General features: G+C 36.5%; 1 long non-coding RNA gene across 1 annotated transcript in view; it reads left to right on the top strand.

Moving 5' to 3' along the window:
• Positions 1-312: 312 nt before the first annotated feature.
• Positions 313-27,749, top strand: part of LOC306998091 — a 99,048-nt gene continuing 71,611 nt past the window's right edge. Inside the window, exon 1 of the long non-coding RNA XR_013797513.1 lies at positions 313-559. This is a non-coding gene — a long non-coding RNA (uncharacterized lncRNA). The remainder of the gene's footprint in view (positions 560-27,749) is intronic.

The following is a 27,749-nucleotide window of genomic DNA, read 5'->3' as shown; positions in this document are numbered from 1 at the left end:
ATTAGAATGTATTTATTTATTTATTTTTATTCACATTTAATATGTCTATATTATAAATAGTTTAAGGGCTTACTTTGGAACCCCCAAATGTATGGTGGTCAGTAAGAGAAGATGCAAGGGAGGCTCCTATTGCAATGATGACAAAGATACCTTTTTTAATTAATTTAGGCTACCTACTAGTGTGCACTACTCACATACATGGAAGTTATTATTTTTACTAAACTGACCAATCAAAATTGATATTCAAATAATGCATCGTTGTTTGCTTTCGTCCAAAATGCGGCTTAAAAAGGCATTAAAAATAAGGCATAGGGAGGCGAAATGAAATTTCCTGCCTTCCGCAAATAGCCAATCATTAGCAGAAAGAAGAACCATTCAAGCCAATCAGCTTTCAGTGTTACATAGTTCGTCATCAAACCCGCTTAGATACGACAGTTGAAAGGGAAACTTTCTAATTTTGTCAAAATACAGATGAAATGGGACTTATTTTGGATCCTCAAAGAAGTGAAAGTGAATGATAGGAACATAGTGGAGGATGGAGGAGTTTTCCTTGGAATGGGTGAGTAGATGATACTGTAAATGAAATGGGGCTCTCCATTTATTTGTAATGTCATAGTTTGCATCTAGCCTAGCTTCTGAATGACGCTGCTAGCTTTGTTCTGTTGAAATTAAAAGAGAGATTATAACTCGTTAATAATTACCAAGACAGTTTTAAGAACCTGCTCAGAAATGGCATTTAAGCAAATAATAATTAATAATTTATTATTGGTATAAAATTAAATTATATATGAAAAGCTTTAGGTTTGGCAGATGTCATCTCTTTTTGTCTAACATTCAAACAGTTGAATCAGGGATTTGATTTATCTGTTGCTTTGTGTCTTTTCATGTGTCTTGTCTAATCTTATCCAATTCAACGTCTGCTTTTGGTTTTATATATTGTTCTCATGGGTTCCAGAAAAGAACAAATATGAACCATAGCCTATAACTATATTTCACACAGTGTTCTCTGTTGGAGAAAGAGATGGTCACCTCTGGCTCCACTGAACTTTAAACACTGTAACTGCTGTCAGTCATAATGATCATGGAGCTAGTGGCCACAGCTGGCAGACAGGTTTTAATCTCCATGTAGCAATTGAGTCTCAAAATGTTCACCTGACACACACCTCAGAACCATGATTGAATGATGAGTCCTTGTGACAAGCTTGTTAGTTGCTAAGCAAAAGGTCTTTCAGAACCCATGTCATGTCTTAAGTATAGGATGTTTTATCAGGTGTTACTTTATCAAAACTATAGAGCCTGTCCTTTGCGAAAAGCCCAGAATGTTCAGTTTAGGACTGCAGCTACATTTTGCTTGAGTACAATATTTTGATTGTCATTAGGGAAGAAGCGGCAAACTTTAACCTCAAAATAATGACACATATTTTTCAAATCTAACTTTTACGATTATGTGAGGCGCATTGGCGGTGAGGGAGAAGGCTAGATTAATAACAATTCTTGCTGTAAGCATTTCGAAACTACAAAATTTATGACTCGCATCAAGTCGGTGCAAATCCCTCATCTAGAATTTCTCAAACCATTTTCTGCCCAGAATGCATGTAACGCTACTAGCCTTTTCACCCTGCCCCAATTTTTTTTCCCCAGAACAACTAATTTGGATTACATATTGATTTTTGAGGTCAGGAAGACAGATTGGTTATTGTAAGAAATGGTCTTTGGAGGATGTACACAATCTAAAAAGTAAGCAAAAAGGGGCATATAGAGGAAATGTCAAGCAGACCATGTGATGAGCACTTGTGGAATTCAAATTACTCTGAGTTTCCGCTACAGTACTTTGAATTGGCTGTGCGAGTCGGTGTACAAATGAGCCGCGCACATAATCCTCTTTTCTGTCATTGAAGCACATTTTAAATGTAATCTCGTTCATCTTTTGCCTTCATAGCTCATAAACGTATACATATGACACAAATATCCCCTTTTGATGTGTTTGGTCCTCTCAGATTGAGCAGCAGCAGATTTTTTACTGATGTATTATTATTTTTTTCTTGATTTTCATCTCTCTTTCCCTCTGTGGATGAAAATGGCAAAGGGGTGGGAGCCTTTCAGATGCTTGGCTTTGTGTGATCACTGACCTGTGAATATCAGTGATGGTGGAAATGAGTGAGAGGAGGGTCATTGTGCCATTGCCACAGTGAGACTGAGACTGAAGCCTATTTTCCAGATCATTGCAGGCGCTGAGGCCTAACGAGTTGAGAGAGGAGAAGCCATTCTTAGCCTGGTGTATAGCATTTATTCTACTCTTGCATTGTGGGAAACTCTGCTAGTAGGTTGACTACTTTAAAGACAGTGCAGCAAAAAGTTTAATCAGAAAAGTTGTTTTTTATTGGCAAAGACATGGTAAAAGTTAGTAGGCATATTCTCAGTCGTAAATGGTTATTCAAATGAAGCATTACAAATAGTCATCTTGGCTTTTACTGAAGTCAATGTTAAAAAACATTTTTGGCAGAATTGAAACATTAGGACTAGCCTAATGTTTCAATTCTGCAAAAAAAAAATGTTTTTTAAAGGGATAGTTCACCCACAGGTCACTTAAATGACACAACTTGATCTCACGAGTAACAAGTAAGGTCGTATAAATTCGTCCGAATTAGCCACCTCGTACTCACTCGTACGAATTGGTTATGAGATCGTGTTGAAATTTCAATATGGTGGCTTGGCTATAGTAAATACAATCCTGTCTTCCAAATAAAAGAGCCAATCACCATTCAGTAAAGTCATGACCGCTACTTTTAGAAGCTCCAGATACTTGTTCAGCACCGTACATGCATTGGCTGGACCAACCTGATACAGTCTTTTTAGCTTATTTGAGAACAAAAAGCAGTTTATGATATCATTCTGATTTTTATAGCTGATTTGTTATTGAAATGTGAATCTTGCAAGCGGTTTTTGAGATTTTGGTATTTTCCCATTTAGCTGATCTTGCATGACTGAAAATAACTGTCTGAGTGAGCTTCCAAGATGGCTGCATTGAACTGACTTGCCTTGAAAGGGACTTTAAATGTCCAAATTGCCCTTTTCCATACATTGAAAACAAAAATGTATAACTAGTAGAGAACACTTTGAGAATGCCCAAGCTGCTCTTTTTTTTCCCCACAATAAGAGAGGCCACTCACTTTCAATGCAAGAAAAAGAATGTTTGGATGATGTAAGGGTTAGTAAATGATGACAGAGTTTTCATTTGGGTGAAATATCCCTTTAACAGTGTTGTTTCTAGATTCTATAAGAATTCACCAGCATGTGTTGTCTTTAGCAGTGGCTGTCCACATCATCAGTAGTATATCACATAGCACACACAAACACACACTTTTTTTTACTAGCCTATATTAGTAAGGACATTGCATAGACATTGCATACACACACACACACACACACACACACACACACACACACACACACACACACACACACACACACACACACACACACACACACACACACACACACACACACATTTTATTTATGGTTACACTTTATATTGACAGTCCCATTTAGACATTGCATAATTTTGCAACATGTCAACTATTAGTAGACTTAGTATTAATTTAGTAGAACAAGTTGGCAATTTGGCATGTTTGCAAAGTTACTTATAGTCAGTAGATTGTATGTTGGGGGACCATTAAAAGATATTTTAGCAGATAGACAGTCTACTAATATTCTAATAAGATATAGTTGACAGGTGCAACAAATTGTCTAAAGGGGACTATCAAAATAAACTATTACAGTACCATATTTAGGCTATTTGTTAATTTGTTAAACATGGAATCTGCTTTGATTCTCTCATCAAATATTTCACCATATCACTTTGATAATTCATTTTTAACAGCCTCTTCCACCAAATGGAAAATATTTATCTTCAATGAGGCTTCATTAAAAGTTTTCTGAAGCAAACGGACAGCATCTAGCCCCTCAGGACCCCTCAGTTACCTCTGAACCTACGCACCTAATCAAGGGATGTGACGTCCTAATACACTTGCCACATGTGCTCATATTTTACAATCACAGGAACCTCGTATTCAAGAGATGATCCAGTGTCAACTGTTACTACATAATTAATTTGTGAATTATGTGTTTAAACTTTGTGATTTGGTTTAAAATATACCTGCAGTAATAAAACTAATACACAGGGGGTTAATTTACCTTTAGAAACTTGGCATAATCATTTTCTAAATGTCAGTATAGCAACAGAGTTCACCCTGTGATCTCGAAACAATTAAATGTGGCTATATTCCATATGGCCATTATTATTTGACTGTGGAAATGAGTAGCCTATTTATTTATTTTATTTCTTCGCAATGTTAGAACATAAACAGTGTTTTTATTTCAAGGTTACAAAATAACGAAAGGTCCGAATTTATCTGTGAACATATATTGGCTGATATCTATTTGGTGGCCGATTTATTGTGCATCCCTAATTTTGGACTAATGGGCTCAAGGCAGAAGAGACTCTGCCTCCCTTTGACCGCTTACACTTTTTTGAGCTCATATTTTGCCATTTGCTTTATTTTTGTACTGACCATTAGCCTATTACTTTATTCAAATTTCTTCCCCTGCCTCCTCAAACCCGCAACCCTCTGACATAATATGCTTTGCTTGAAATACACAATTCTCAGTAGACCTAAGTTGGACTTATTTTGTGGGTGCTATTAAGTTTACACTCAAGCTGTTAGTAAATCAGGGTCTCTGCTGAATCCACGGCACAGCAGTTAGCATACACACAACAAAAAGTAGTGTGGAAAGTAGTTAAACCTCATTACTAGCTAATTTAAGATGTTCTTCATAGCAGCAGATGTTGTCTCTGCCTCTTACATGTGCCACAGTCCACCTGCAAACTAATCAAGAGACTACAGTAATACTTGCAGTTGTATAATTTTTTTTCATTTTTTTATTGAGCAGCTCTATTGCAAAACATAAAATTGCTGTTACAGTAATTACTGACATGAAGATATATATATATATATATAACATTTAGGATTTCATGTTATTTGTTGAATCCATGAATACATTTCTGGACCTGGATGAACTGTTCATGTGGACTCTAGGTGACCAGAAGTGGCTGAGGAGACAACAACACACAGTGTTCCAAGGGTACAGTTTGAAGTGAAGGTTTTGACAAGTGTCCAGTCTCGCTCTGGCCTTGTCCCACATGCAAATCTTTCCCACTGTAAGATGAATTGGTTTAGAGGAGAAGCCTGTCTACTAGAGAAGGTCAGAAAGAGTAAAAAAGGAACTTGGATGGTTATGTGTGACTTCTCATTAAGTCCAGCCTTTAGACTCTTGCTTATGAGGGGAGCGTCCAAAGCTACTGATCAGACTGAAATCAGAATCTCTTGTTTCAACAGAAGTAGGAGGAATATAATGAACGCCGCTTTCCCATTTACCACTGCTCTGCTGCTGTGCTTTTTTAGTGCGGTGGGCATGTAATTGTCTGGAAGACATTTCCTAATATGACATTTGAGTGTGGAAGGAGCTGGTCTTGTATGAATAGATGTATATCTGTGTTCAGTTGTGTAGTGTGTTCATGAGTATAAATAAATACTTCAGAAGCTGTGGTGTTTAAACACTGTTTGTATTATTTTCAACCTTGGAGGAAAAACTTATGAACCATAAAACCTAGTTTAGTCTCTTCCTAGAGCATCTATCAAATAATGAACTCCTGTTGCAGTGATGGCAAAGATGTGCAAACAGTGTGCCAAACGTTCGGTTCATAACCTCCCAAGGAAAACAAAACCCGTCAGCTTGAAGGAACCTGCCGAGCTTTCAACTTAGATTTTCGCCTCAGTTCTCCTTTAACTTTAGCCATTCACAAGCAGGAATTTTGCCCGGAGGAAGCATTCCTATATAACAACTAGTTGGCATGCAGAAGCTTCTCATGACATGTTTTTCAAAGATAAACTAAATTAACTTTGCACAGTGCAACGTGGTGCTCTTGTATGATGAAGTCTGCATGTCAACATTGAATCTGCCATGTGTTATCTTAATAAATTATCTTAATTTGTATTTTTTTTCCAGTAAATATTTGTATTACTAAATGAAAATTAATTAAAATGATCAGCATTAAGGATGAACTGATATGTACCATAAGATGAAAATTATTTGTGTTACAGGTAAATACTGTAGATAAATGGACAATATCAATATCAAAACATTATAATATACAGTATGACAAATTAATATTCATTTTTTGAGACTTGCTAAAGATTACATTTTAACAGTGTTATTAAATGATTAGTGCTTTTAAAGATTAAATTTGAGTGTTATTAGACTGCAAAGGTATCAAATAATAAAAATAGTGGAAATTAGCATATAATTTTAACATCCAATATAAATTAGAAAAAAAAACTCTAGTATTGACACATATTGATATATTGTGCATCCATAATAGCATTATTTTCAAGTAATTAATTCAATTAAAATTTGTAATCAATTGAAAGCCCTAGTTAACTGGTAATTTTGAGTATTTTATGACACAATGCGTATAGTGACCTTGTTGTTTCTCAATGAGAAGCAAAAACCGCACAGCGTCACTGTGAAAAGAGCTCAAAGGTGCTTCCAAATCAGAGGCATGTGACAGTTCTATTGCATCAATGTTTTCTATGTTTAGACTTCATTCCCATTCAGGCTGTAATTAGTACAGACGTCCTTGTAATTAGAAAAGCACTGAGTTATTGCATCAAGCCCATTAGCAATGATGAGTTTATTGCCGTACTGGTGACTTTTGAGATTCGCAGTGGAATTTTTAATGAACTGTAATAATCTGAAAAGATTTTATCTAAAGCAGCATTATTTTGTTCAAAAGAAATGTACATTTTATCACTCCACAAAAGCTTTCGAGCGTAATTAGCTGTAATACGCATAGTACAGAAATTCCCAGGTTTCCTGCAGAGTTTCCACTGTTTAGCACCCTCAAAACTACTATACCTTAATCGGGGCGCGGTCTGGTTCGGTTTCACCCCGGTGATCAGATCTGCCTGCAGTTTTCCAGTAGTGTGGGTGGACGCACTTCGTTGCTATCGCTATATCTCTCGGTGGAGCTTTGCTGTGCACACAGGCAGATTGTAATGGCAAGTGCCTCTGTCTCTTTCCTCTCTCCAGTGTAATGAGAGCTTAATTAAGTCTGCCAGCTGCAAAAAAAAAAGTCAATTAACATATTGTGTCTGAATGACTTATTAGATTTTTTCAGTGTCTCTTGGGTGAGCAGGTAGGTTGAATACAGTCACATACATTTGTGAGGCTGCTTGAAGGCTCAATTAAATTAAACTGCCTTTGATAGCATGCAGCCTCTCTCACTTACAACAGTGATGAGTAATGAAGTCAATAAGACCTCTTGATTCACAGCTGTAGTGAAGTCTCTGAGATCCTATTTAGCTGTTGGATGCTAATATGTGTGTGTGTTTTTTGAGTGGTTAGAGTTTAGAGTGGAGTTTTCTTTTGTTTCTGTGTTTTGTTCTTTTAAGGCGTTTCTTTCGCTAGTGGCTGGAGGAGAATGTATTTCAAGCATGGTTAGAGAGTCTTTCTTCGAGAATTGAGTCGTCTGTGTGTTGCCAGGGTCCAGGCTTTGCTGTAAGCAACACTGACTGAATCACATTGTAGACAAACTGTACTGTATGTGACAGTCTTACTCTTACTCTTTCATATTGACAAAATGAATGAATATATTTCACCATGCTCACCATGTTTCAACCCATATTCGGGTAAAATATGGACAAACCCAACCATTGTTTTAATTTTTTTAAATTAAATTGTTAAACCCAGTGGTTGGGTTTGTCTGTATTTGACCCACTTTTTTTTTTTCACATTAAGCATTTTTTAGTGTTCATCATTATACAGTGAGGTTAAAAGTCTGAGATAATCAAAATCTATAATAAATTTAAAAATAAATAAAAAATAGTTTTAGTATGTTGACAATGTTAAAAACAAAGAAACAAATGTGTGACATTGATCATGTGATCATCTTTTGTAAGATGTTCTTGCTTAATATTCGCTTTGGATCATCTCAAATCACGCTGGAGAATATGACCACCAGGTTTTATACAAACTGGTGGAGCTTGAGTGCTGCTGTCACTAAGGAAAAAAACAGAGATTCTGAACTCCATGTCACTGTTTCCAACTTACATTGAGCTGATAATGTAATTTGTAAAGGGTGAAAACATATGAAATTTGAAGGTAAAGGCTTTTTTTTTTTTTTTTACAAATGCATTCAGACTACTGATCCCCATTGTGTATACTGACAGTATTCCAGAGATTGATTTGATTTCCCAAGTAACAGGAAAGTTTGTCTATTGCTACCACTAGGGGACACTGTTGTGCAGGATGACTTGTTCTTTGTTTCATCAACCCCACCCCCTCCAAAGGTAATGGTTCCTGTTTTTAATGGCTGATCTTACCAGAACTAGCCAGCCCATAATAGAGCCATATATTTATGGCCGACTAGAAACATGTCTCACATGATGAGTACAGTCATGCATAAGCGCAGCTTTGAGACAGTTCACCTGCTCAGGGTGAGTGATTTACCACACTTGGTCAGTTCCAAAGAAGGGAAACTAAGAATAGGAATTTATTTTGTTTATATATTATAATACTAAATGTTTTTCTTTGCATTTTATTTAACTTTTTAAAATTTTACTTTACATTTTTATCCATAAGGTATATAAAAACATTTTCTTTAACTCTGAGGTGGCTTGCTGCATGCCTCAAGCCTTTAGTTTCAAAAAGTGCTCTGATATAAAACTACCAGTTTTTTTCCCTGAAAATTACTAGATGACTTGCTCTTTTTCTCTTCCAAAAACTTTTACATGAAATTAGTTTTTCCCCATAGAGTAAGGGAACTTACCATTAATCAATTAACAGTTTTTTTACAAGAAAGATTTTACAGTAAAATTGTTCTTTTTTTTAAAAGGGGTCATCGGATCGGACTGCATCATCGGATGCAAAATTCACTTTTATATGGTGTTTGCATATAAATGTGTCTTTGCAGTGTGTGGACACACAACCACCAAACAATGTAAAAAATCAGTTCACTCCTTTTTTATTTAATTTTTTATTTTATTAGCTAAAATCAATGTCTTTATTCATAAATATGTCCTCATTGGTGTAAAATGACATCTGCCAATGATCTGACTTATCCTCGTAAGCGAAGAATTTCTTATCTTTGATTACATTGGAGTAAGTATATCAAGTAAGATATTGGAGTAAGTCCAGGGAGGCTTCCATGTCGTTCCGCCATTTTGAAAAATTATAATAGCAGAGAGGGACAAAAAGCACTAGTCTACCTCAACGCGTTTTCGTTCAGAGCCAGCCTCACGTGACTGAAACGGACAAGGAGATTAGTGAGAGGCGCTTGTCACTGTCCCGGCAAATTTGAAAGGCTGCACTGCAACAGGAGATGCTTTTTACAGTATGTGATTCATGTGTCAAGTTGCAGTTTGTTTGAAATAACAAACCTCATCACCCGAAAGAAAACTCGATGAAGTGCTATTAGAAGACATGTTGTCATAGATTATTGGTACATAACGGCTACCGTAGTTGCAAAATACAATTTCACCGCTAGATGGGAGAAATTCCTACACAGTGTACCTTTAATCCTCAAAAAGCTTAAAGGACAAGTTCGGTATTTTACACTTAAAGCCCTGTTTACAGATCGTATCTGATGAAATAGAACGGTTAAGATTAAAATTTGGACACATGCTGCTGTCGCGAGAATTTTAGGTTTGTTTAGCTTTTGTGGACCTATTTTGCCAAACGTGTCACACCCGTGATTCTTCCGTTGAGAGCTTGAATAATAGACACTCCAGCGGCGGAATAATACCGTACCTCACACAGCACATTCAATACAAGTCATGGAGTTGGACAAAAACTACGATAAAACCTGTTGGAATGCATCTTTTTCAGCGATTTTTTTTTTGGAACCGTATCAGTGAACAACCCTGACCACTCGGTGAGTTTCACGTCTTTGTAAACGAAATTTTAATGTGTTTTAGGAAGGAATCTTCCAGTGCACATAGACAACCATTGTGGGGGTGAGGGGGGAAAGCGATATAAACCTAGAATTCTCGCGACAGCAGCATCTGTTCAAAGTTTAATCTTAACCGTTCTATTTCATCAGATACGATCTGTAAACAGGGCTTTAAGTGTAAAATACCGAACTTGTCCTTTAAAAACACTCTAATCAAGCCGTTTGGATTTTCTGAGCAATATGATGTCATATTGCTCATGCTCAGCCCACGACCACTGACGGACTGTCCCGTATTAGCATATTTACACCCTCAGCCTTTTATATACTGTCCACCAAGGCAGGTTGTCATGGCAGCACTTTATGTGTCTTGTGTGACATGCCCCATGGAAGGGGTGGGGTGAACAGTTGCTCATTATCTTTTAAAGAGACATGCACCGAAACGGGTGGCAGTGAACAGAGCTGTTTTTGAGGAGGTAAAAAGGGTGTTGTTTTACACAACCATTGAGCAATTTTAACCAAAGTAAGTTACAAACTTTACATGAAGACCCTATAGAATCATACCAACTTGTGAAAAATGTACATGCTTGTTACTTCAGACACAAAGGACAAATGGATTGTGATGGATTTTTAGTTGCGGTGCGTCGCGGTGCATCACGATGTGACAGCAGTTGCTTCCGGTCTGTAGACTGGGTGTTTGTGCTGCTGTTGAAGAGGAGCAGTGAGTTTACAATAGAAACCTCCTATGCCGTCCGCAAAGTCGATGGTCTTCTGTGTTGGGCTTGTTAAGACGGTGCGAAGTCGACGGTTTGATGAAGGAAGTTTCAGAGGAATTGGTGTTTGGTGCCAGTTTATAAAAGGCAGAGAGCCAACCGCTGTATACCCACTCGAACACTGTTACCACAACTGTTCTCTTTTTTTTTTTTTTTTTTTTGGTGATCTCCTGTGCCCCACCCCCGACCCCCTCTGACGGGCTAAACAAAACAAAATTACAAACCACTTGTAAAATTCTGCTGTTTTTAGCTTATGGTAGAATATGGACAAATGGATGGGCGGACTATTATATGCACAATGACTATAAGTATTGCTTTTGCACATTATATTGCACATGTAATATGCTTGTCATAGCATTGCATTAAGAGCATTGTCAATGGATGGCAAGACAAATTAATGCATAAAGGAGTAAAAACGAGAGGAAGTTTCTCCAAGACAGTGATATATGTTGATTTATTGCGCCGCTGATGTGTGTGTACATTGCAGTTGATCATTTTCGGGATGAAAACGGAATCTCTTCCATCATATCTCTGTTCACACAGCATGAACTTTACTTCTTCTCCGGAGCTGTGCTAAGTGTTGTGGCAGGAGTGGTGACAGACACAGGTGGCGGTGTGAGTGTGTTAAATGAGTGTGAGGTTGAGTTCCTCTCCTGTGGTGCTGATGGTAGGTTGTTAGCATGATGACCAGCAAGCAGCCCATTGGGGGGCTTCGGTTCCACAATGTGTCACACACACATTGTCATGGAGACAGCGCCTTTCACAGCGTTCTGCTCCAGCGCAAGATGAGCCAGAGCGTGTGTTAGCATGAAAATGCATGAATTGTTGTATTTCCTCTGTCATATATTAGGTTGAGCACATAAATTGCATTTTTATAGAATATTTAACACTTTACTTTAGGTCAGTGCATGTAACCTTTTCCTAATATCCCATCAGCTGCAACAATTCATGTGCTAGTTTCTTGCTGGCTCTCATCTTATGCTAATAACATTGGCAATGACTGAGGATTTTTTGCAGCGAAAGCTCAACGTGGGTGTGCTTTCTTCTCCTCTTAGACGAAGCCGCAGAGAGATCATTGTGTGGATCTGGTAGACATTTCCCAGATGGCAACGCTGCTATGACCTTTCACCCCAGGCTCCTCAGACATGAAGCAGCCATTTGTTGGCGTCGTGGTCCGAGGGCATCTCTGAACTTTCCCACCACCGGTATCTGAAGTCTGATGAAAGGTTTAACTAACACATTGGCCGCATTGTTTATCAATAAAAGCTTTTTCCGTATCCGCTTATGTTGGAATAAGGGGAATGGTTGTGTGCATGGCGACTTACAAAACGTCTTTTATAATATATCAGAGATTTCACAGTACAGTGCGCCTCTTCTCCCTTACTCCCATCTCTCAGTGGCTCCCTTATCGTGCTGTCTAGTCGCATTCATTTCCATGGCAATAAGGTATCGGCAAGGTGACAGGAAGCAGGCATGTTCCGTAGAGCCCCTGAGCAGGAAGTGTCAAAATCCCTGCCTTGTGAAAGACAGCAGGGGAAGTGCTGGGCGCTTACTATCTGCTACACCAGGCCAGGTGTGACCCCTATATCTGTCAGTGACTACCTTTTTTAAAACTCCCAGCCAACTCTCCATGGGCTATGACACAGCCAACTGTTTCTCTAGGGATGATTAGACATATGCCATCCTGTTCTGCAATGAATGGATTCGTGGCATCGCTTTTAAGGTCTTTTTGTTGTTGTTTTTTGAGCATGACTCATTTGAATTAAGTCTGTTTCATATGACACATTTGTGGTGGCACATTTGGTATAGCAGCTCGCAGAACTGGATATATCGCTGATTGAAAAGGAAATGTGCTCTGTGAATTCAGTGTGCTTAGAAGAATAGAAAGAGAAATCCGAATGAGTCAGAGAACAGAAGGCACTGGCACTGTAGACAACACAGTGGTATTTAATCATGTAAATTACAATGAAAGTGAGCCAGCATGTATCTGTATGTTTTTGGTCACATGATGGATTATCTCTTGTGATTCCTGCATCTGAATAAAAATTTGTCTTCACAGCACAGTACTAACCAGGAGTTGTCATTAGTATAGTGGGATTGATAATGATGTAGCACTGACTGATGTTTCACAAAGAATTAATCCTATGATATAAAAAAAAAATCTTAGATCTAGTAAATATAATGCTGAAAAAAAATAACAACCAAATTATGCATATTTTTGTAGTTTTTTAGTTAAAAAAATATTTCATGTAAATATATAAACTTATATAATTGTGTTTATTATTACTAGCCTACTTCTAATGTGCTTTTCTTAAAAAATGGTAATAATAAAAATATGGTGTGGAATACTTGATTCTGATTGGTCAATCACGCCATCCAGCGGTATGTTGTACTCCGATAAAAAAAAACTGATGACACAGGCTCATCTGGGTTACTGAAGTCAGCACTGTACGCTTGCTAGGAAATTTAAACTCAAATCAGTATTTTTTGTACAATTAGTTATGTAATGCGGTATTGCGGACTCGCTTTCTTGTTTCATACAAGCGCAGCTGCTGCCATATTGCAATGATTGTCTTGTACACTCTAATGTATTATAAGATAACAAACCGTTACGATCTCAAATCAATATCTCTTATCCCGATAAATATTTATGTGGCGAAATGCCGTGTAATAAGTGCCGTGACTGTACTTTATCCCTTAAATGTCCATCTAGGTTGAACATTTGCCAATTGCTAGCAACTGCTTTCTTTGCGGAAGCTTTGCATTTAAAGACCTAATAAAATATTTACTCTCAAGTCAATATTTTGTGTCTAATTATATACCTATTTGGCAAGTAGCCATTTAATAAGCTGGATAATGTACATCAAACCGGTTGTTATCACAGAATAAACCCAAGACTGATCACTCTGTCTGGGTTTATTCTGTGAGAACAACTGGCTAGATGTACATTATCCCTTACATAATATATTATATTATGCTATGTGTGTACAATGTTGTTGTTGATTTTGTCACTTTTATAAACTTGCTGTCGTGTGATGTTGTCAGGATGTGTTTGTTTCTGCTTAAACTGACTTGTTTCATGCATCCAACGTGTGAGCGAGTCATGTGAACAGTGTCATTATTTAAAGACAAAATGCACATAGCTTCCCATGTACATTTCTTATAAAAAAATTGAACAACTGAAGACTATATAAATAAATGAAACAGTTTGCATAAAACTGGGCACAACTTAAGAAATCTTAAAGGGATAGTTCACCCCCCCCCCAAAAAAATACAATTTTGTCATTACTTACCCTCAAGTTGTTCCAAATATGAGTTTATTTCTTCTATGGAACATAAGATATTTTGAAGAATAATGGAAGTACTATGGAAGTCAATGGGTCCCGTCCACTGTCTGGTTACCTAGATTCTTTAAAATATCTTATTTTGTGTTCAATAGAAGAAAGAAACTCAAAGAGGTTTGGAACAACATGGGCATGAGTAAATTATAACAAAATTTTAATCTTTTGGGTGAACTATCCCTTTAATATAAATAGGCAATTACCATGATGGATGTCATGGCAACTTAATGTTTTAAATTTAATGAATTAAATTAATTAAGGTGATGAATTTAAATAAATTAAAAAGCCATGCAATTGTTGCCTTCATTTTTTTTTTAAGTCATATGAACAGGCCATTTTTAACTGTATAAATGAATTATAATTAATATGTCGCATGAAATAATTATAATGGCCATTGTATTGAATTCAGCCAATTTGTGACAATGAGCAAATCAATGCAGCTGTCCTCATTAGTTCCTCTGTTTGCAAAGACCTCCTGAGTTATCATCTAAACATCCTGGCAGGGTAATTGCCTGATAGGTCCATAAATCTAAAAATTCCAGAGGAACACGTCGGACAGAACAGCGAGTCATTTACTGGGTCTGGAGATGTGGATACTTGCCACCTCAAGTTAGGTCTATTGATGCCAAACGTGTTTGTTTAGAAGATGGATCGTCTCGATTTACTGTTGGGGGTCTTAGGAGAGACCCAAAGCTTTGTGGTGCCAGAAGGGATAGAGACAGTTTAAAATATTGTTATCTAGGGGTTCGTATAAATGTGTCTGTTCAGTTTTACTGGTTTCCACGTGGCAAAACATCAGATAAGAGTTCAAAACATGCACATTTCCTGTTTGAAATCTATTGGCCAGACTGTGGTCACACTCCAGAGGAAACATTGTAATGATCATACATTTGTCTTTTTCCAGTACGTCTCAATTCTATGTGCCTGAGCCTTTCCAATATGCATTCATAAACACTGATGTTATTTTCTGTGAGTGATGTGGGCAGCTTAAATCTGCATTTTTCGTCAAAACACATTATAGATAAAGTCAGAATAGAATTGAGATGAACCACAAATTATCACACAAAATTGGATTGTAAGCCATTAACCTAAAAAAGAATAGATCAATAAAAAAAAGGAACAATTAAAGGCACTCAGTATTTTCCCTTATTAGAAAAGATTTACACATAAATAATTGAATAGTGCTTTTAGACTCGCATGCAATGAAAAGTTCAGTATAGCTTAATAAATCTGTTTTATTCTACATGAAGAGCGGGTTGCCTCGTTGAGGTCACATGACCAGCCAGGTACACTTGTTACTGTATATCTTGTTAACCTTCCCTTTGTTAGACCTTTTCACTCATAGATTAATTAACCATGGCCGACTGACTAGCATTTTCTGTTTATACAATGTGGCATCTGTCAGTGTATACGTAAGTCCAAGACATAAACAAAGACTTACTGAGCACACCTTTAACTTCAAAAACAGCAGCTACACCATTTAAATGTATGAGTTTGTAAAGGACACTAAACTGTCAGCAATAGCAATTGCCACCGAAAATTGCCAGCTTTCACTCAGGGATTCAATGAATGCATTTTGAATAAATGCAGCTCCGAAACAAAACAAAAAACAAGCAGAAGTTCTGAAAGCCCAGTAATAAATATTTATTACCGTACTGAGGCTTAAGTATGTTTTTGTGACTGTTGACCTATAAAAGTGTGCCGTCTACTAAGCACGCATTCATCCTGCCTTTTTCATCCCATTTATTTCACATCCTCGCATTATCTGCGACAGCTACACAAGCAACCACAGGGAATTCTCACATTTTGCAGATTTGACACTGCTATTGTCTTAAATAATCAACTAAAGCCAATGCAGCTGGCACTGACAATCAGACATGACCATGAATTTCTGTAGCTTATTATTGCAAGAAAACAAATGTATTACAACAAAAGATCTGTATGATTTGATTAAAGCGGGCACGGATGCTAATGTAGTGTATTCTGTCTCTGAAAGAGGTTGAGTTTCCTCCTGAGCCACAACACACTGTCTTTAATAGTCTTTAGGATGCACGACATTGGGAGTTTGTGTGGTTTTTAATTTCAAAAGTCTTTGTTTTGGGATTACAGTAATAGCCTACATATATATATATATTTTTTTTTTCAAACAACAAAGAGCTCCAGTGCTATACATGAACAAAAACAAAACAAACAACCAAAACATCTAATGGGATAAAAGATATCGTATCAGACCTCCTTAGCATTGTATTTTTCATCACTCTAGTCATTATGGGATACATTTGCACTGTGTCACCATACCAAATAAAGTATGCATGCATTTTCATACTGCATGCTATCTTTAATGCTGCCAAAGGCAGTAAAATATTCAGTCTTGTTCACTGAAAGAACTCACTAATTGAACTAGAATAAAGAGTAAAATCATGCTTCGCTAATAATTATTTGAGGAATTAAAAATTAAACAAATATTGCTTTATATAACATTAACAAACTGGGTCAATGCTTTTGATGTTATATTATACATTCTTGTGTAGCATACTTCTGCTTTCAAAGGGTACAGTTCTTGACCAATTTTATGTAATGATTCAATTGCCTCTCAGATCTCCTCCAACACCAAAAGAATATGTAATGTATTAGTCAATTAGCACGATGCACAGCATTTTTTTCTCTTTGAGGAACCTCAGGGGGAGGAAAAAAAAAACAATAGTGTTTTTGTCACATATATTGAGGAAGTCTGCATGAATAAAACGTGAATAAAATCTTTTCTGCACTCTTTCTTTTGGCAAGTTTTAAGCTATGAACTGTATATTGCATGCATTGTTTACAACATCAATTTATGTTTGCCTCCTGAACACCCCTCCCAACAGCCAATGCTTATTTGATTTAGCTTTTTAAGTTTTAGACAAAAACAAGTGCAACAGTTTTGTATACGATATACTGTATTTCTGCACTATGAATTGAATTTGATAGCTTTGTGTAAGGAACAGACCACAATTCATTATCCACTGAAATCTTAACATTGTCCTAGCTTTTCTTGGCACATTTATGAAAGTTAATGATAATTATCCAATTCGTGAACTACTTAAATTTTGTAGTATACTTGGAGACTTGGAATAGTCATATTTTATGATACTTTTAGGGTGTCTTTTGACCTCAGTCTTCATTTATTGTAATTGAATGGAAAAGCTAACAGTACAATCCCTTCAAATGTTCTCCTTTTATGTTCAACAGAAAAATTAAATGCATATAGAACCGAAGAAGTGTATTTGTGGGTGTAAAAAAAAAAAACTTTCAGGTATTGACACACAAATTTATTTAATACAGAAATAAAATGTTATTTTAATGCAGTTAACGCAAATGTCCAATTTGTAGGCTAATTGTTTAAAATTATGCCAGTCGAAATCTCCCTTAAATACATCGCCTAAAAAAATAAAAAATATTTTAGGTAATCAGTTACACACCCGGTTTCACAGACAAGGCTTAGTTAGTACCAGACTAAGATGCATGTTTGAGCTGTTTTAATTGAAATAACTTGAACTAACATACCTTAATATGTCAGTGGCATTGTTTTGTCTCAAGATGCACACCAGTTTTTCTTTCTTCTAAATTTATAAAAGCTACTTAAATGTGATAATGTCTATGTGGTGTTTTAATACTTTAAGTCAAACTGGGCAAATTCAAGTCAACACCATTGCTGAGTATTTTGAAAAAAGACTCCAAAGTCTAAAAAACAAAAAATCGCTGGTGTTTCTTACGTCACATCGTACCTTGTAACCAAATCACGTCAAAGTGTGGGCGGGCTTTAGCATATCATTACTATTCTCTGAAGCAGGGGAGTCTCAAGAGAAGCCAGGTTATCCTGCATATTTTTCTGTTGATATGAAAAATTGGGTAGATTTTAGCAATAAAGCGAGTGAATTATGTATGATTTTCCACTGAATTTGTTCGAAGCGTTTCTAAGGTTACTGATTGTTAGAAGGCAGCTGTTTGACTCTGAGGTGGTGAACGGGAACATGGTTTGTATAACATTAGCAACACATTATTAGCTGTTTGACAACATAGTCAAGCAAAAGGCTAATCATATTAATTACCGCAATGTGTCCGACGTTGTAGAGAGCAAGACATAAAACGCATTACCATTCTGAAACATCAACTTGTAGACCACCCTGTATGAGTGACTGGAGGCGGGGATCATTTGCATTTTCATGGATCCGTTTGTACTAAATGAAGCAAGGGTCTATAGTTACATTCAAGCTATTTTAAGGCATGAATAAAGAAAAGTTCACAGGGAAAAAATATGAACAACTTTAAAGAACAACTTTAAATATGGCATTTTGGTGTTTTTTAAGTTTTAAGTGATTTCAAAGAGTTTTAAGGGATACGATTATTGACTTCAGGGGGACTTTGAGGGGCTGTTTACACAAGATCGTTTAAAACTTTTTATGCATTTTGGCCGTTCATTTAATACTAGAGGTCGACCGATAGTGGATTTTACCGATAACGATAGCTAGGTTGGGCCATACTTGCCGATAACCGATTAATGAACCGATAGTTTTTTAAAAATTGATACTGGATAAAAACAAACATAACACTCCAAGTAAAACAGTGCTGAACTTTATTATAAAAATAAAAAAACTGTATTGAACCATGAAAACATGCTAAATGAAATAAATATATAAATGTGAATAAATATTTAAGTCAATAAAAGATATTCATTCAAACTGAAACAAAAAGTAATACTCTAAATAACAAATAAAACCAGTTACAATCAAAATGTAACTATTTAACTGTTATTTTCAAGCCAACTTAATTAATAAAAAAGTAACAAAATTTGTATTAAAGTGAAGATGAAAAAAATAATAACCGAAATCGAATGCTTTTCTGATCTGTCGGCTGTATGAACATATCAGTTTGCTTACGTCTCTAGCTTTAAATATGCAACTTCTCTGCATATTTAATGCATAAAAGTGACCAGCTGGATATGAACTAATGCAAATAGAGGTAACAATTGTGACATTAAACATTCGGGTCGGACTTACGTTTATGTTTGTCAGTGTTTTAACGCTTGAGGTACTACTAATGTTAGCGTCCTCTCAGCCTCGAAGGCAAACACACATACTGTTGTGCTGTTCTTTCTCTACTAATGCAGCATTTAGTCAACAAATTAATCACTTTATAATGATATGACAAAATGTACTGTATACATACATTTGAGCTGTCGGTGCTTTAAACGCGCATCTGATGTCAGCGCTCTCCACGCAGCATGTGCTCTCAGTGCAGCACGCAGAATCACGTGTCGAAATAAACAACACGAGGCACGAGTTTTTATTACACCTCTAGAGGCCGCTCTTGTACTGCATCATGCCAGCAGACCCTTCTCAGCTCTTACACTGTGTAATGAATGACAGCGCGCGCTTCTCAGCCGCTCCAGCAAATGGACGCAACCAGGAAAAACTATCGGTATATATTTTTGCCGATAACGATAGTTCCACCAGTCAACTATCGGTGCCGATTAATCGGCAAAACCGATGAATCGGTCGACCTCTATTTAATACAACAACAGCGTTTTGGGTACCTGTAAACACAGACTTTTGAAAAAGTGTTACAAAGTGCAAGTTTTTGAAAATGGTCTCTGTATAAACAACAGAAACGCGAATCTCTGGAAACGATGACGTCATGCACATGCGTATTAGGTGTTCAATCTATAGTGTTTCATCGTCATCTAATGGCCTGGCAGCAGAATACACCGTTTTTAGTCATTTTCGTGGATCCGTTTGAATGGGGATCGTTTTGACAAAGGTGTTGTCTGTACATGGAAAACTCAAAGGAAAAACTTCTCTATTTTAAGCATATTGTTGTCGTGTAAACGTACCCTAAGTAATTTATACATTTAACTTAAAATTATCATGCAATCTCAATTTAAATAATTTTTGTAGTGGAAACTTGGCTAAGTTTAACTAGCTAATTCAGCAAATGCTAGCTTGCTAAATGGTAACACAATGCTTTGATATCATTAGCATAGCATAGCAAATGCTGAATGAATATGGCAATATAGAACTTTTAACTATATCTGTTCTCAAACTAAGCTCATAATCCACTCGTCACCAATAAAAATAAATAAAAAAACCATATAGCCTAACAGACACTGTTTTAAACATTAGCCAAACAACAAGCAAAACATTAAACACTACTAAATCTCACAAAAATCTAAAAAAAAAAAACTTAATTTTAGCATACTATCCCTTTTGAATGTCATGAAAAAGCATGATGGGAAATAGAAATCCCAGCCCAGTTTCAGTTCAACAAGGTCATGAAACTCAAAATAATGAAACAATTCAGATTACTTAAAATGTGTCAGTTTTGTGTACTCAAAAGAAAAAGAAAGTTCCTAATTACATAACAATTTTTTTGATTGAACTACTTTGTTTAAGTTAAGTTCACCCTGCTTAAATTAATTAATTATATTGAGGATTAGGGTTTTCAGTGTGTGTACAGTCTGCTCTTGAAGAAATGAACTTTTCCTGTGTGTGAGGGCGGAGTACACATGAGAAGGGAATGTAGCTGCCTGATCTCTTCAGTAAGATGCCTATGATGACCACATCAGAGCAAAGCCGTCATGAGAGATGTTCCTCTCTTCTGATCAAAGATGTGAGGGGAAGTTTAGTAAAACATACTTCACCCAACACAAACAGACCTGAGTGACCCTTTTAGAAAGGGAGCATCAGATTCATCATGATAGGTTTACATCCAGTTTCTTTGGAGTAGATTGTTTAGGTAATGGAAGGAAATTGTTGTTGACCATTTCAGGCCAAGACGAGAAGTTTATTGGCGCACTTGCAGGTCACAGTTTATATTACAGTGTCTGTGACACTTTGATAAGTGTACAAAAACATCAATTCGGTGCTAAAAAATTGAAGCCAAAACAAAAACGTAGCCAAAATGAATGAAATTGACAGGATTGTTAAGTAACTGACACTGTAAATGCCTAATTGTGTCTCACTGTATCTTAGTACCAAACTAGAGCCTCATCACTCTGGCATTCTCTTGAACTTTGACATTAATGAGGTAAAGCAAGCAATTAAATTCTTTTTTGTTTGTTTGTGGTTTCGTCTATCATGAAAATTAAATGGCATGGAGTAGGTAAGGAAAGCATTTTAATTAAATCTTCTGTTATGTAAGGATGTCTTGGTGCAATCAAGACAAGCTAATACAATACAAAAAAATAATCAATTACACTGTGCATCACTGCCAGTTTTTTTATGTTTACAAATCAATAGTAATTTTCAGCTGATGATAAACAATCTCATTGCAGAAGACTGTGTTTTGATACCGTTTCATATTAAATTCAAATTCAAAAAGATTACTGTTCACTTCAGAACATCAGAACAAAAAAGAATCGGCTAATTTTTCACGAGGCGTTGAAACATGTTTAAAACCAAACCAATTTATGGAATTCCCAGAAGAACCCACATATTTGTTTAACCTATACTGCTGAGAGTTAATGAAGGGATGTATGTTTGGTATTATTTTGTTTAAATCTAACTTTTTTGAGTTTTTTTTAATGAATCAAAATCTATAATCTGTCTAAATGATTCATTCATGAATTGGTCTGATCCATTCAACTCACTTACTCAAAGATCCCCACAGCTGGTCTCAAGTAAGAGCTCAAAATGATCAGTGAATAAGTACCTAAATTTCGCATTAACTATGAAATAATATATATTTTTAAAGTCTTAAAATATTTTATGTGATTTTTGCATCCCTTTTGACGTTTGAAATCTTCAGTCAACATTCAGTTCTAATTGCATGTATAGTACATGCCTTTATTCCGAATTTGTATTTTTGTACATAAATAACATGAAGGTGAGTAAAAACAGACTGATTTTACATTTTTGGATGATCTTATCCTTTAACGTTGGCTGCTTTTCTTGCTTCCAGGTCAGATTAGGGTAAACCAGCACATTGGTGCCAAAAACACAGCCTGGCTCATCTCGTTTTCCACAGAGATGGTTTGGCAGAGCTGATGCCACTTTTAATCCTTCTTGGAGTACATTCTTCTGACTGCTAACTTCCCACCCCAGATCAAGTGCTGCACAACTGATAACGTAGAGCCCGAGGTGACTGTTTGCGTGATTCTCCAGTTGCTCTCATGGTTGTTTCATTTTGAAGGCTTGCCAGAACTGGCTGTCTACATTTTGTCAAGGTTTGCATAGCCTCTCTGTCCTGAATTTGAGTATGTGATAAAGACACTTGTTAGACGCCATGCAAAAGCATATCCTCAAACAAGTCCATGGTTACCAAGGTAACCAGGATGGATTGGCTCTGATGGTGTTAAAAAACAACTTAAATCCTTGTTATTCTTCACCATTTAAACAACTGCGCTTTGGCTCCCTCTGAGACCTGAAGGGATGATGGAAAAATTATAAGCAGTGGCTTTGCTGCACCATTATAGACGCTTATCTGGCCCCACGCCCTTCTCTGTCATTTCTATTCTGTGCTATCACAAGTAAAACTACCTAACGGCTATGTGACGCCCCACTCAGTGAGCTTGAGCCGAGAGTACACACCTGCCTCGCTTCTTTTCTATGCCTAAGCATTCACATGCCATTTTTACACAGTTGTGTTTGACAAGTTGTGACATTTTTGTCAAGAATATTCAGGAAAAGCCTGCTGTATATGTTGCATCTGTTTATATGCATGGCACACTGAACAAGTGTATACTTGTTTGGCTCTGGTATAGATAGAGCTATAACAGACACTTGAAGTGTCAGTGCTATAAATACAAGGGAGTTATCTGAGGGTATGAAAGTTGCGGGTTTACCACTAAATGGCTAATACTGTATGTGTTACTTTCGGAAAGGTTGTTAAAAAAACAGGATGAACAAGATGTCCAGGTCCACAACATTAAAGATTCAGCAGTATATTTAACCGTGCGTGGGGTACCGTGCATGGGGTACTAGGCTATTCATTTTTCTTTGCACCAAACCCATCCAAAGCTTTTTTCTTTGTCCATAGAATCCGGTCGTGTCTGACTACTGAGTTTGTTTTTGGATGAGTGAGGAGGACTTTTCTTGATCATATTTACCAGGGGTGCCAATAATCATGACCACAGCTTAAACTGAACAAAACTTTTTGCACCTTACCCAGAGTTAACATGGAAACATTACAATTTTTTTATGTTTTTGAAAGAAGTATCTTATGCTCACTAAGACTGCATTCATTTAATACAGAATACAGTAAAAACATTAATATTGTGAAATATTATTACAAATTGTTTTTCGATTCGGAAATGTTTTAATGTAATTTATTCATGTGTGTCATGGTTATGCTTAGTTTTATTGTGTTTTAGTTTGGTTTTCCATGTTTCCTTATTTCCTGTGGTTTTATTCCTTGTTAATGTCCTAGGTGTCTGATTAATTACACCTGTATCATCATTTAGCTCCATTGTTTGCTTATACTCCCTCCCTGTTTTGATCAGTTCGGTATCGTCAATGTTTTACATGGTTGTTGTTGTTTCCTTCTCCAATCTAGGCTACTTCTTTCATTATGTTCTTCAATGCAACAACCCACCGTAGTTGACACTGTATAGTGGCAAAGCTGCTTTTCAGCAGCCACTACATTACTTGCAGCAAAAAAAAAAATTTAAACATGAAGAAGAAGAGATGTTTCTTGAGCAGCAAATCAGCTTTGCCATCACAGGAATAAATTATTATTTTTAAATTCATTAAATTAGAACACAGTTATTTTTAATTGAAATAATATTTCACAATATTACTGTTTTACTTTATTTTCGATTAAATAAATGCAGCCTTGTTGAGCATAAGATACTTCTTTCAAATATATATAAAAAATTAATGTTTCCAAACTTTCGACTGGTATAGATAATATTTACATTTATGCCCCTAATGTTGTGTCAGTTTTCCCCCCTATGGGATCAAAAATGTTATTGAATAACAAATTGTTTTTAAGGTACTGAATCTGAAGGTAAAAAATTTAAACGCTATTCACGTATATTTAAGTATGGTGCCTCAAGACGTGTCATGTCAGGTTTGACATTAATAATGCTAAATGTCATTGTTTCTTGTGCGTATTTAAAGATCATAATGTCCAAATTTGAGTGTATGTATCTTCACAAAATATAGTGTTCAGTTTGTGTGGGCTACTGTTATAGGCCTAAGTACTTAAATGTTTTTTTTTTTTGGAAATTTACTATTCATTCACTCGCTATTCACTTTCACTGTGTGAAAAGGTGCAGCGTAAACAGTTTGAAACAATTTGAGAGTGAGGCAAGATGACTGCTTTTATGACGTTCTAATTCAGATGAATCTGTTTGACTGGATTGTATTCTTTGGTTTGTCTGTCATTACTAAATTCAATAAATGTACATAGAATGTTTCATTTAGTATTTTACATTGACACATTTTTTAAAAATGTATTTAAATTAAATGATGTAGGCTATTTTTATATTCTGCAGATTGGCATCATTTTACTCTGAGGGGCTTCATTGGTCCATTTGCAAGATTTTCAATTTTGTGCTAGTTAATAAATAAAAATATTTTGCCTATTAATATATTGGATGATGCTTCATTCTCTTGTCCATGTTCAAATAATCTCTAAATATGTGACAATTTGTCAGTAAATGTCCTCTGTTCTTCTGCTCTCATCCCCCATATTTCATATTATCGTAGATAATACTAGGGACATGTTTCCTGTCTGGTTGAGATTTTGAGTTGTGAAATAACTTGTGGTGGCAGTATGTTTTATTGCTCTGGCTCAGGAGGCTGGTGAGAACATCTGCCTAATTGTTTTGTGTCATTGCGGGGCCCCATCGCATGCTCATTGTAGAATTAGCTGTGACAGTGTTTGCTCTGAGAGATACTGACATGTTGGCTCTCGCTCGGCACACCTCAGTATGCGGGCGCCGCTATCACCTCGGGTTGCCTGGTTCGTGCTGGCTGAATCTCCTGACACAACACAAAGCCACTGGTTTCATTCAGATATACATTAGCTTTGGCCTGTGAGGCATCTTGTGTCTCATAAAGTTCTCATTAAGGGTTTATTTTGCTGGCTGAGCTGCCGAAGAGGACCGAGGTTGTGGGAATGCCCACCAGAGCATGCTCTACGCCAGAGATTCACAGGAGTATGAGAGACATAAAAGCCACTATTTCTTCTTCTGGCTTGCAGCGAGCATTAGCTGCTTCAGTGCCACAGGTTCACTGAACCATAGGTGCATTCTGTGCAATTCACGCAATGCCATCTGAACATGACGATAGTGGTGGAAGTCACTCTAGATGAAAGCAGCAATGCCATATAATTCTTAAGCCTGTTTCAGACTGTACAATGATGCAGTTTGCACCAGGCATGGAAATAGAAAGGACTGTGGGATGGTTGATTTGCTGGCCAGCTGTCAAAACCGAAATTTATATGTACAACATAAATACATAATTATTAAATAGGAGAATATATTTTATTGAATTTACATTACTGTACTGTATGGTATTTGCAAGGTAATTATAGTTTTGATATTTTTAAGTTAGTTTTTTTTTTGTTAAATTGGTTTAGCTATTGATAGGTTTAGACAGTTTCTGTTTTTTGTTTTTTTTAGGTTTTTCAGCTTTAGTTTTATCAAAATTAATGTGGTAACTTTAAAAATGTTTGTCTGCATTAGTTTCTTAGCTTAGTGTATTAGTGCCACTTAATTTGTGTCCATTTTTATTTTATTTAGTAATGTATTTTAATTTAGCTTAATTTATCATTTATTTTATCATTTTTAGATTTTTTTTCAAACGCTTTGCAGATGTATATATGTATATATAGGCCTATATGAAATATAAACATTTAAATGGTGACTGTAAACTTGGCGGATTTATTCAAACATGCATTAATATTTGAATCAATTTTATAAAGAGACGAGAAGCTAAAATAACGACTATATTCATTCAAGTTTTTTTTTCTCTCTTGTGTCAGTCTCTGACGCTGCTCACCTGAGCACCATGCTGACGCAGGAGTCGGCCAATACTGAGTCGCCGTTCTGACGTAGAACCCGGAAGCGCTGCACTGTTTACAATGTGAACACCGTCAGAGACAGAGAAGAAATTGTTAAATAAAGTTATTTTTGCCCACAAAAAGGATTCTCATTGCTTCGTAAAATTAAGGTTGAACCACTGTAGCCGCATGGACTATTTTAACAATGTCTTCACTTCCTTTCTGGGCCTTGAAAGTGGCAATTACATTGCAGTCAATTTGAGGGGACAGAAAGCTCTTGGATTTTCTATTAAAAATATATTATTGTGTGTTCCAAAGATGAACGAAGGTCTTACAGGTTTGGAACAACATGAGGGTGAGTAATTAATGTCTAATTAATTCGTAATTTAATTTAATGGGTGAACAATCCCTTTAAGAATCGATATTGGCTCGTAAAAATGAGAATCGATTAAAATTTGATCGGGGTGGGAGATGGTTTACACAGAAACATACTGGAAAAAAATAAGCCTCATATTTGTTTTACACACCACCTATTTAGAAATGCCTCCTTTGATTCACTCGTCTACCAAGTTTGTTCATAGTGTATTAGCGTTAACCTGAAGCTGAAGTGGAAAAGTTTTATTTTTTAATTACTGTTGTTTCTCACAAAATTGTGCTTAACCTGAAATGACAAAAATATCAACCCTTCCCTCAAAGACAAAATTGAGATTGACAGAAGCAATTATAAATTGACTGACTTTAATATGTCGCACTGGCACAACAAGACAAACTCAATTAACCCATGCTATTATATTGTTTCTCTCCACGCAAAAACAGCCATTAACCGCATCCTCCCCTTTCGTAGACGGCTTCAACAAGAATAAGGAGAAGGAGAGGGACGTGTTCATATCTCCTTATCTTATCATATGACTTTCAGCCTGGCAGGCAGGAATGCATGGCTTAACCGTAAAAGGGGGACAGAATGTATTAAAGATGAGGATATGGGTCATTTAAAGTGACTATCACTTGCTCTGCACACTATCTCCGCTTATGAAATCCATTCATGTAGATAAAGTACGGTGGCCTCTGGAGAGTAAGGGACATTCGGCTGCCAGCGTCCTTCCTCTGAAGTCCCATAATGCATCTGCACTCTAAAAATGGACATCTCTCTCTGACCATATTTAAGCAAAGTAGATACAATTGCACTCATTGGTCACAATTTCCTCAACAAAACCACTGTGCAGTCTTTTTCATTTGCAAATTGTTAATTTGATAAGCACTTGTGCAGATAAACCGCTACACTTAGATCACTCTTTATAACAAGCCTCATTATGTGTTAGAGAACTTTCTGTTAGCAACTATCATATATTGGATTTGCAACAGGCTTTTTGTGCTATGATTTGACTGGCTAGCTCACATCTATTTGACGGTGGCCCCCTATGCGCAAACTTCTCGTTAAGTGACGATTATCGTTTGTTTTCCAGCGGGTCTGTGTGTGTGAGAGAGAGAGAGAGAGAGAGAGAGAGATGGAGCTCTAATGTTCTCTTCCAGGAGAGCAGTAACTTCAAACTTCAGTAGTTCACTAATGGCTCCAAATGAACCGTTCTTCTCTAGGCAAAGACATTAGGCTTGTCTGGTTGGCGTGCCCCACTCCCCATGGTGAAGAAG

The sequence above is a fragment of the Phoxinus phoxinus genome, assembly GCF_949152265.1.
Source record: "Phoxinus phoxinus genome assembly, chromosome: 5".
Lineage (NCBI taxonomy): Eukaryota > Metazoa > Chordata > Actinopteri > Cypriniformes > Leuciscidae > Phoxinus > Phoxinus phoxinus.
Note: the sequence above shows the minus strand (reverse complement) of the source record. Positions and strands in the feature narration are given on the sequence as shown.